Consider the following 12,568-nt stretch of genomic DNA (forward strand, 5'->3'; position numbering starts at 1 on the left):
ACATCTGGATAGCAAAAGCTGTAATACCAAGTCCTTCTGTAAAATGCAAACAAAATTATCCAGATTCTGCCATACTAATATGAGTCTCCTTGCCTCTGAGTTTGCACTTTTTCCATTACAAAATAACTGAAGTAATTTTTTTAATCTTAAAAGTAGATTATACTAGCAGAAAGTAGAAAAATACTACCTAAAGTACTTAGGATATAATCTGCATGGAATATAAAACAAATATCTGTGCACCCTACCAATACCTCTTCACCTCAGTTGAGAGTTATCAGCAATGATTTTTCATTCTGTTTAATTGTTCTATTCAGCCTACAATCTTGACTGTAGCAGAATCAGTCACATATCAAATTTTTTAGTGTCACTATTGATGCAAACCTAGGGATGTTGAGTATAACGTGCTCAGGCAAGCCATTGGCCATGATGACACATCTAGGTCCCAAATTTGTGCTGAAAAGTACACATGCACAGAGGAAACATGCCTTGAATCAGAGCTAGTTAGAAGCTGTAACAGTTCCATAAACTTTCTGGTAAAGAAAGTAAATGCAATTTACACAAAAGGTACACACACTAAAAGGGAAATGTACCATATTTTCAGATTATAACAAATAAGAAATTATAATAATGGGAAAGGAACGTTTGCTTCTTAACTTACAACCTTTTCATGTTCAGTGTTGACTTCATAATGTTCAGAAGGTGGCCTGATTTTTACAGCAATCCATACCAGTGATTTTGATGGCAGAGCTGATAAAGTACTCAAGCTTTCAAAGGTGGGTTGGGAATAGAAATCAGAAGTGCTCACCAATTATTTTTTCAAGGTTAAAGAAATATTTGAAGTCTTTATTTTCTGAATCTATAGCATGAAGCAAAGCTCTTTCTTTCCTATAAATACGGAGTTGCATCACTTATGAACTGTAAATGACAGTTCAGCTCTTTGAAAGAAGTGGCAGTTGCTGCCTCAACAGTGACAACTGATCATGTTTGCAAGGGCCAGCTCTAGACTTGAACACACTCCATATCTATAGAATGGACATCACACTTCTAACTCTGGTCCTCTGTTCAGACATACAATCAACAAATAGTTAATGGGGGAATGATTAAGGATCCCACAACAGAAGATGCACTTCAGTTGTCACTGAGTAGTGCTCAGGACCACATTTAAAATATTAATAATTAAAGAATTGTAGCATCATCCTTAACGTGTTTAGATTCAGCATCCATGAAACAGAAAAATACACCCACCAAAGAAAACACAAGAAAACAAATTCAAAAAATCCACACTATTGCAATCTCTTTGAAAAGTAAAAAACACAAAAGACCAAGAATTTTTCTTTTAAAAACAGCTGGAAGGAACATCTAAGAGAGGTAGAACCTTTCAAGCAGTATGGTGTCTATCCAAAGGTGCCTAAACAGGCACGTGGTGAATGCACATTGACTATTAGGAAGCCTTATGACAAAGCAAAATTATACCAACATAGCCAAGTAGAAAGCTGATACACATAATTAGTGAATTCAGAAAAATAAAATATTATGCAAAAACCCCAACCAACCAAGCAAAATCATTAACTCATGTAAATTAAAAAAATACCATGAAAACCACCATGTTGAAGACATAAATGTTGGAAACAATTTTCAAAAAACTAAAAAACCTTGGAGCAAAATAGCCACATATGCAGTGTAGCCTTTTGTTTAATATGAGCTTTGTCCTTAAGAATGGGAAAGTGACATGTTTTATGCCAATTTTAAACTAATATCACAGTGGAGACTGCCCACCTTGTGAAGTGGCAGCCATCTGAAAGGTTTCTTGGCTGCTCAGTGCAGCCTATTTAACCTCAGTACAGCCCTATTCAACCATGTTCCAGGGAGCCAAACTTCTTGGGACACCACTTAAATTTGTTTCCTGCCCCAAGGGACATTGTTTTGCTCTCCAGAAGAAATAGGACTGGCAGAATCCTCTATTAAAAATCTGTCTCAGAAAGAGTTAATATCTCACTAACACACCATTGCTAACCTCAGATCATTTAAGGAAGAGAATGGATCAGAAAACATTCCAGTTTCACAGAGAGAAGCTTTCAATTTTCACTCTGAAGCCTCTAGTGTTCTGTTCCAATATCTAACCTGTTCTGTTTCTCATCAAAACCAGCAAAACTTGATTTACCAGACATTGTTTTCATCTAGATGGTCACAATTTTAAGACGATTGAAAACTTTTTTTGCATTCAAGTGCAATTCGGGCCATGAAAGACCAGGTATCCTCAGTTGGCATGGTCTGAGTACATGCAGGATCCTCTCACCATCTGTCAGGCTTTGAATGTCATGCTCATTTCCCAGATGCTTTGGAGCACTGGGAGAGCACTTCTGTGCCAAAGATTTAGCAGGAATTATATTCTGTTGTTTAGCTGGCTGGCTGATTTGCTTATTACTTCTCCCTTCAGATGGCTGTTTCTGATTCGAACCATATGCAGCCATTTTTCCAACCACCTTCAGTGTCCTTCTCAAAACTAACTACTCCATAAGGCAAAAACCCCCTGCCACTTCTACTGCAGTCCAAACATAGAGCAGAACTGATAACAATATTCAGAATACCTCAAGCTATGAAAAATGAATTAAAATTTTGCTAATATTACATGAAGACATCTAAAGTCAACTACACCAATTCTGCAAACTGAGTCCTAAAGGACTGACCGTTCCACTTAGAGCTGTGAAATTTTTTACAGGTCTTTTTAAAAAACATAAACCCAAGATGTATATTAATGTTACAGAGTAATCAGCAAAAATGGAACTGGGATGATATGTCTGAATTTTGGAAGGTTTCAGGGTCAATAATAGTGAAGTTTTTAAGATAGCCAAAATTTGAAGCAAACAAAATCTCATAATTTCACAATAGCTTCTAGATTGCAGCATGAAAAACTGAATTTAATGTTACTGTTGTGAGACTTCCAAAATCCTGCCTGTATGGTCAACGATGGATCCTGGTGCACTAGATCCTGCACATAAAAACTGTCAGGGTTCCTTTCTTATTGATTTAGACAGATAAAAAACTGAGATTGAAAGGCTCCTCAATAGCTCAAGCAGGTATAGTCAAGATAAAGAAAGAGAATCCTAGTTGCCTGTCTTTCCTGAAATTGATGCTAATTTTGGAATGTACTTTACTGTGATGAGATTTCACCCTCATTGTGACATCCAGAAACTGAACTTTGATGCCTATCTTGCTTTCCTTTTGATTGCAGAGGATTTAAGCTTCTAACACATTTAATTTCTAATTTTGTTGAAGAGTGGAAGTTCTGCTTCCTACCTAGATTTCCTAGACTTCTCTCCCTTCTTTTCAAATGTCAATTATTATCCAGCATCTCAGAAACAAACTAGTAGGTATTTAAAACATTTGCCAACAGAAACACCTTAATGAAGAAGTTACACAAAGTACAAGCTCAAGCATTGCCTAATCAGTTTGGATTAAGCACATCAGGTTTTATTCACTCAACTGGAAAACTAACATTTGTTCAGCTTGGAAATTCTAATTCTTTGTGCTAAAAATGTGCAGTTATCTCCAGCACAGTGTTTATTCAGTACCTGTGCAAGCATCCACTGCTTGGTTAGATTAAGCTGACAAAATTCCAAAGGTATTTGGAATTCCCAAAGAAAATGTTTAAACAAAAAAAATCTTTAATGCTTGGAAGAATACTGTTTTCTTCTCTTCCATATTCTCTGCTGTGAAAATTGGTATGCTTCTACTGTTAGTAAAGTTTTGACCCAGTCCTATTTTTTCCTTAAAGTATGCCATTGAAGATGAACAATTCAGTTAATAAATGCTGCTCTTCTTTTACCAGCAACTCAATGGCTGTGGGCAAGGCTGTTTTACTCAGAAAGGAAACTAAGACAAGCTTTGAGTTACATTGCTTGGGAAGAAGTCCTGCTGCAGAAGTACAGATTATAAATACCCTGGATAAATTGAAAATCCTGTTATGCTGGCTAGCAAAGCATTGTCCTTCATTAAGAGTGTTTTTGAAGAAGGTTGGCTTGTTCAGGAGTATGAGAGAAGGTATTTTAGTGTGTAAAACAGGTTCTCATTCCCAGGACAACTCTGGTTGTTGTGTCTCACAAAGCTTTCCATAAACAGCAAACTGTTTTGATCTATTAGTCATAATCTTGCATTATCACTTACCTATTTGCCAATAAACAAAATCATCTTTGCAGTGTTTTTTTTTTATATCTCAGCACACTTGAATTTTCACTCATTCTGGAAGATAAAAACCAATCTAATCGTTCTTTTTCCTCTTCCTAATAAAATCAATATTTCTTCCTTAATTAATCTCATTAATTTCAGCATGCTCTGTTTGGTTTTTGACTGAGATATTGTATTGGGTCATGTATTATATTAGATCTTAAATCTCTTACTTCTTTTTTCTCTGCATCTTACTCAACTTCAATTTTCACTCATATTTTTTTAGCTCTGTCACTCTTACTCTCTTTCCTATCACTGACAATGTGACGTTTTTTCTACCTGTTGTATCACATATATTTTCTTGGCATTAGCAAGGACTTCTCACTTTGGTACCATTGTTTTCATCTCTAAATTTCCCTCCTAGAACTCCCACCTGGCTCCAATTTCCTTTGCAAGAAGCACAGCTTCCAGAACTACTGCACAAACACAAGACAATGGATGTACACAGAGCAGACATTCTTAGGTGATCAAGCTGAATTTCTGTCCTCACACATCCTCTGTCTTCTCTCATTTAACATCATGTTCTCACTTTGCATTTGATGAATTCTTATTTCACCGTCTCCTCAACAAGCCTTTTGCAGCCATCTTGCCAACAGTTCTGCTGTTTACAAGTCTCTGATCCTCCTAATTCTTTCTGCTCTGTTTCATGCAGATTCCTGTATGCATTCCTCAGAGTTTGATAGCTTTATTCTGCTTGCTGGATGTCCGTCCATCCATCCATCCATCCATCCATCCATCCATCCATCCATCCATCCATCGTCAATTTTTGCTCATGTTTTATTAGCAATGGCAGATTCCTATGATTTTTACTGCATTTCTCTACTCTCTTCATAGAGAGAGAGTAAAGCAGGTAAGACTGACTGTAGTGAATAAGGCAGGATGAGAACCCACTCCAGCCGAAATAAGTGAGTGCTCTGCTTAAGAAGCTGGCTCTTTACCAGTTTCTTTTTTTGGCTCAACTAAACTACAAGGCAGAAATCACAGAGATACATGGTACTGACCTTTTTTTCTTCTGTATGTTATATAATCTATCATAAGATTCAAATCATACTGTCTTAAACTGCAGAATAATCTGAAATTTTAATAGAAAATACTAAACATAATACTAAACATAAAAAATGCTAGCTGTGATAATGGAAATGTAGCATGAATCTTTAGTACAATAAAAGTAGTACGTCCACAGAATTGCAACAAGCAGGTAAGGACTATAGCAACTGACTTGTATTATGATCTCTACACACACAGTGTCCAACCTCTGAAGCTCATTATTTTCTCAGAATCACAGAATCACTGAATATTCTGAGTTGGAAGCAATGCATAAGTATCATTGAGGAAAACTCCTAGTCCAGCACAGCACCAGCCTCAAGAATCACATCACATGCCCAAGTACTGTCCAAATGTGTCTGGAGCTCTTTCAGGCTTGGGGCTGTGACCACTTCCCTGGGGAGCCTCTTCCAGTGCACAACCATCCTCTGGGTGAAGAACCTTTTCCTAATATCCAACCTAAACCTCTCTCAGCACAGCTTCAGGCTATTTCCTCAGGTCCTGTCACTGGTTACCCCAGAGAAGAGGCCAGTGCCTGCCCGTCCTCTTCCCATCATGAGGAAGCTGTAACTGCAATGAGGTCTCCCCTCAGTCTCCTCCAGGCTGAACAGTGACCTCAGTCACTCCTCATACAGCTTCCTCTCAAGGCCCTTCACCATAGTCACACTTTTGGATGCTCCCAATAGTTCAATATCTTTCTTATATTGTGGTACCCAAAACTACCCCCAGCACTTGAGGTGAGGCTGCCCCAGTGCAGAGCAGGACAATCCCCTCCCTTGCCTGGCTGGCCATGCTGTGCCTGATGCACCCCAGGACAGGGCTGGCCCTGCTGGCTGCCAGGGCACTGCTGGCTCAGGTTCAACTTGCCAGTGACCAGGATCCATGGTGCTGCTCTCCAGTCTCTCATTCCCCAGTCTGTCCATACACCCAAGGTTGCCCCATCCCACATGCAGTAATTTTCCCTGGCTGAACTCCATTAGAGAGTGACTGCCCAGCTCTCTAATTTGTTGAGGTCTCTCTGCAGAGCCTCCTTGCCTTCTAGGGAGTCAACAACGCCTCCCAGTTTTGTATCATCTATGAACTTGCTTAGTATTCTCCTCCAGTTGTGCATCCAAGTCATTTATGGAGATGTTGAAGAGCACAGGGCCAAGGATGGAACCCTCTGGAACCCCAGTAGTGGCAGGCCATCAGTCTGATATTACCCCATTCACTGTAACCCTTTGTGCTCAACCTGTGATCCAGCTGCTCACACATCACATGATATGTTTATCCAGCTGTTTTCCTTCAGAGAGTTTGTAAATTGACAGTACCTGTGGAGGTGAAAGTGATATTCAAGAAAACAGTAAATACTGCCAACTACTTTAAACAGTTCTCACAGAAAGCTGAAACTTCACAAATTCACAAAAGCTGTCTGCATTACCAAACAATACAAGTGAATCTGTAGATCAAACCAGTGTGTTTGGAAGCTCCCACATCTCAGTTGTCTGCTTTTTATGGGATTTCATGTCAGACTAGGTTCATTTTGATCACTTAGAATGAAAGTGGTTATGAATATGGTTTGAAGTTGTCTCAAGGTTCAGTTCCTGCTGCTGGTGTCTCTCAGAGGCTGCTTTGCATTTGGCATGTGGAATGAAACTTCTAATTTCTTTTCCATTGAATGGAGCCTTGTTCTTATGCACCAAAACTGATAACTGAACTAATATTTAACAAATTTATTTTAAACTCTAGAAAACTATACTCACTTTACTTTGACTAGTGGGGTTTTGATGTAAATTGTATTCAGGTACAATTATCTTAAAGAAACCATCAATCTCTCCAGTTCAGTATCTAGACAAGCACCTGGAAATACTAAGACAACCATTTGCAATTCTGACAACTGAAATTAGGGAGAGGTGGGATGGTGGTGTTTGTTTTATTTGAAAGATTGCTGTAAATTAATTGACCCTGCATTCAAGAAGTTTGTAAAGTGACTAAAACTCATTTCACTTTAAAAACCCACAGAAAATGAAAGGAAGTAGTAATGCTAGCCAGTATCTTGTTAAACCCTCATCTCTGAGCTCTGATGCTGTTTGTCTTTCATGCACTCCAAAGTCTCTTCTCTGAGTAGATATTTATCCTCCTTCATTCACAGATGATAGTCCATTTTTGAGACACATGAAGTAATTTATAAATGAATATAGAAAAACTCAAAATGACACTTAACAGCAATAGCTCCACTTACACAGTCCCTGCAGCAAAAACATTTGGAAGCAGCATGGGAAAGCCAATGCAATCATTGTGGTATTTTAAATTATTCACAATATTGTGCAACACAAGCATGTTACACTATGTTGGAAAATAAATGGTTTTATGAAGCAGACAAAGGTGGATAAAAAAAAGGTTTTATGCAAGATCAAGATTACAACTGGAACTGTCAGTTATTCCCTGGTTTCATGCTTTTGAACCAGCAGAAACTGTATTTCTTCTTGCAGCTTTTTTTTTTTTTTTGGCCAGGATATGTGCCAATGGAAAGTCTGATCAACTTTAAAAAACAAATAGTTTTGTGTGGCTGCTAGTGATATTCACTGGCCAATTTTTAAGAGAGGTTAGTGAAATTTTGGGAGCCAAAAGGTAATCATTATTTTTTAAAAGTTCTAATTAAGATGTCAGACTGGGCAGTGGAATGTATTTAGAATCCCATGTAATTTGACTGTGTTGGCCTATTTAGATAAATTGCTTTGGAAAGACAAATAAACCAGCTACTTAAAATGTCCAAGAGGGCCAGGCTTCATTCCAGTGTTTCAAGCAATGACTGAAGCAACAGCCTTTTGTAACTATCAGCCAGTCCAACAATAGACATACAAATGTCAAACTTTGATAGAAAGACTGATACAAGCACCTGGATCACTATCACTAATAAACAATACAAAGTGTTATTTAACTGCAAATGCTCAGCTTTTTTTTTTTGCCTTTGAACTGCAGACCTTTGGAGATCATATTAAAGGAAATGAACACCCAGAGTTTGAAACATCGGAAGCTGAGACATCATCCCACATAAACCCATGGGATTATTTGGGTTTGTTTAGTTCCATTCACTAGATGTGCTAAATCTGTATGACAAACCCAAGATTTAGAACATATTAATACTGCGCTATCAGTAACCTGAAGCTCTAAAATCCATACCACTATCCTTGAAAACCAACAGAGTCTGACCCAATAATGTAGCCTTTTTATTAATTTGCACCATGAAGAACCTTACACACACTCTGTTGCCTTTTCCTTTCATCAGCAGGGACACGCAAGGGTAGAAAGGGTTAGAAGAGGGCTTTGTTTTCCAGAGGCAGTAGCTTTGTAGTTTCTTGTCCTTGCCGGCATCATCATAGGGTAGGTTTAGACATGGACAGCTTTCCCAGGAAGAGGCCAATGAACCTCTTGGTAGTTTATCCCAATGGCACACTTTTGGTGCTCTTGGAGCAGCTTTTCTTTTCTGACTGCTGATTTTCATCTGCTGCACCTTTGCAAAGGGCAGGATTTTTTCCCATCTTCATGATCCTATGATTTAAATGCTTGGTAGTGCTTTAGATTCACTTGTGTTTTCAGATCTTTGTGCTGTTGATCCCAACCCAGTTTCTCCTGCCTTTTTAATCTCATGTGACACAACCACAGCTCAGTTTCAGGAGCTTACAAAGGAAACTGTGGAGTTGCCAGAACAGATGAAAAAAAACTTCCTCTCCAAGCTGGGGGCAGAGCAAACATAGTACTGCTCTGTAGCACATTGGCTTAGCATCAGGGGTGTGCTGCCTCCCCAGGCACCCTTCCTGTTCTCAGGCTGTACCAGGGTAGCAGGACATGCCCCAAGGAGGATAGGAGAGGTATCTGCTCTTACTTGGGCAGATCTTGATCATTCCCTTGATTTTTCTGTTTGTCTGTTTGTATTTTTTTGCTGCTGCTGTTGTTAAGCGGAGAGAGAATGTTTTCCTAGCTGGAAGGTGAACAAAAGATAAGCAATTTTGCACGTCTTTGCAGCTGAAGTACCTGTTCCAACACTGCCTGGAAATTTTTTTGGGAGGGGTGATTTACACTCAGTTTCTGTCCCCTCATTGGCATCTGAGTTTCCAGAACTTAATGAAACAGTTATATTGAATTTTAACCTACTGTCCTTCTCTGCCTTTCTTCAAAGACAACAGAGAGAATAAGGCAATATTTACTGAAAAAAAAAAAAGTCAACAAGTTTCTGCAACCATTAATTTTATGCTGGTACCTGAAGTACTAAATCAACTCAACTTTCAATTCATTAATCAGGTTTAAAGCAATAGCAGCAGAGTGCTATGGCACAAACCTGAATAATCCCAAAGCCTTGGGGAACTGCAGTTCACATGACAGGCAGGTATAGCAGCTCTTAGCCAGAACAGCAAGCAAATTATGTGAAATATTAGATACAGAGTAGGCCCTGGTATGGCTTACTTCCCTGGTATGTTATTTTACATAATTAAAATTAAACTCGTCATATTTCCTTTCTTTCCTTAAATAGCAAGGAGGGTTGGGAGCAGTATAGATGTTTCCTGACAGCTGTAAACAATCACAGGCTTATGCTTTTTGAAGTGTTTCTTTTTCCTTCCATAACTCATGCATTTGCTTTCAAGGTCTTCCTGTGTTGATTTATTCCCTCAGCTGATATCTAATTCTCCTCTGTGCTTGACATGGCTGTTACTCTCAATTGCTCACTTACACAATCTGAGCAAAGCAAAATCTACAGACACAATTCAAGGCCCCTGCCAGTTTCAAAAAATTCAGAACTGGAGAGTAGAATGATATCTTACATTTTGTGATGAAAAATTGCCACTGTGCTCTTTTTCTGTTTAGCCTACTAACAAAAACAACTTGTTAGATTATTTACAGTCATTTTTAGTGCAGATAAAGACTTTTACCCATAAATACCTAAATAGATTACTGCAGAGTCTTTCAAATAATGCAAGGAGATTGGGGACCAGGACCCTTTTTAGCCACAAGTTTGCAGCTTTGGCCAAGATACTCTTCATACCTGGAAATTAAAATGAAAATTCAAAGTAGATATAACTCCTTATCTACCATAAGAAACAAGAGGGAAGGATTAATTACAGACTTGGCACATAGGAAGAAAAGGTACAGAATGATGATGAATAGTAAAACATTTTGCAGAAGTACCAGTTCACTCATGCCATTCACTATGCAAGGGGCCATTATTCTCGAGCATAATACTAATTATTTTATTTACCAACTATCTCCATTGCATCCACAGTGTTTGGCATGTAGCATTAACAATATAATAAATAATAATTAAAACTTCATCAAATACACAATAGAAAAGGCAAGCAAACACAAAATAGAGTAATGGAGTATTGAAAAGTAGGCTTTTACATCTCCTCCCCAATGTAGCTTCCAGCATCCTGCTGTGACATTGTTTCAGTACCGAAATAAATGGAAGAACAACCCCTGTTGAGTCACCCACATCAGTCCTTCTGGCACCGTGGCAGACACCGCTGTCAGCACTGACTTCACCAAAGAACAGCCCCTCCCTGCAATAACCTCTCTGCTGCCTGCAGCACACGCATGGCTAGAAGTAGGTCAAGATTCCAGTGGTCATAGGAATTGTTAAGGAGAAACCCTTCTATATTCCACAAAACAATGGACTTCCCCAGAATCATTAAGTTTGACAAAACATGGATCCTTCCAGAAAACACTTCCAGACCGGCAGAGATGAGAACTGATTTAAGAGCCTGGTTGAGTGCAGCAGTGGCTGCTATTCTGCAGATTAAATTTTGTGTGTGCCTGAAAAAAAAATTTTAGGTTTGCGTGCACTCAGTACACTCTCACAAAGGGTAATTCCTTCATGCATCTAACAGGGAAGAAGTTTCTTTCCTAGCTGCAGAAAAGCAGCAGCCTCCCGACACAAGTCCAACCAGAAAAACAGAACAAAATTGCAAGTTTCGGTTTAGGAGGTTTCTGAGATACAGTTTGCCAGAAGCTGGGAGAACAGTTTGAGGAGGCAGTGCCAGATACTTGCCTAAACTCTTGCCCATCAATTTATTCCTTACCCATGTTGGAGACAGGACACTGAGCTAGATGGCCCTTTGTTATAGAATAATACGGAGTAACACACGCTTGCTCCCAGCTTTGAAATTACCAAATTAGCTCTGAAAAGCTGTGAATTAAACTTTCTATCTTAAATCACAGTAAATATGACATTTACTGTCTAGGAGACTGCAGAAACACCTTGTAACATGGTACATTCTGAATAGGATTGAACAAGGTTGGACTTGATGATCTTGGAGATCTTTTCCAACTTTAATAATCCTATGATTCTTGATCCTGTGTTAGAACAGTCTGCTGAGATCCAACAAAAGATTACATGGACTTTGAATTTCAGTACAAGAAACCAATCCAATACGAAACAATAATCTTCTGCTGTGAGACAAAAAGACACAGCTACAGCTATTAGTCTATACCTGATTAGTCTAGGCTACTTGAGGGAACAGGGAACATTAATTCTTCCCAACTTCAATCAGAAACTCCACTTTGAAGAAAGCAGTTTTGCTATGTCTCAGGTATCTCCTGTCTATCCATTCCCTTTGACCACCACAATGAGCTAATTTCATTTATTCTATTAGCCAGTCTTATCTGTTCAGCAGAACAGCCTTGGTTTCTCAGAAAGAAAAGGTGTTCTCTTGAAACTAGGTTGAGCCTAAGGGACATACCCTTCATTAAAGGTCACAGAATCTGTTTCACATGTTGTCTTCAAAATGCTGTAGAATAAAACCAGAAAATTCCAACCTCTGTTGAGTAGCTAACAACTCCAACAGATCTTTCTTCGTGGTTAAAAAATTCCCATCCAGATGGGATCCTTGCTGCTAAAGCACTTGCAACATACCAGGCAGCCACAGCAGAAACTGATGATGAAAGAAACAACTTAAATCTCTGATTTTCCACATTATTTTTAGAAGAACACTTTTCATTATAAAAGAAGGGTCTTCAGAAGACATAATTCTCTTAATGCACTAAGAATTAGGTCACTTGAATTGGAAATTTGCAGGAGGCATATTCAGAAAGCTAACCACATCCACACTGCACGATTATGTCACAGAACTCTGCTAAAGAATCTTACAGATGATAAAACTCATACAAGTTGTAAAAGTATCAGCACAAATTCATGGCAGCAAAAAGAAACCTCAAGGCTATCATTATCCAGAAGACTATCACCACAGGTTCAGGAATTCCATGAAACAAAAATTGTTACACGTTGGAAACATACCCTTAAAAACCCACATCATATATTATCAAAATT

This window comes from Passer montanus, unplaced genomic scaffold, assembly GCF_014805655.1.
Source record: "Passer montanus isolate IOZ18808 unplaced genomic scaffold, ASM1480565v1 scaffold18, whole genome shotgun sequence".
Lineage (NCBI taxonomy): Eukaryota > Metazoa > Chordata > Aves > Passeriformes > Passeridae > Passer > Passer montanus.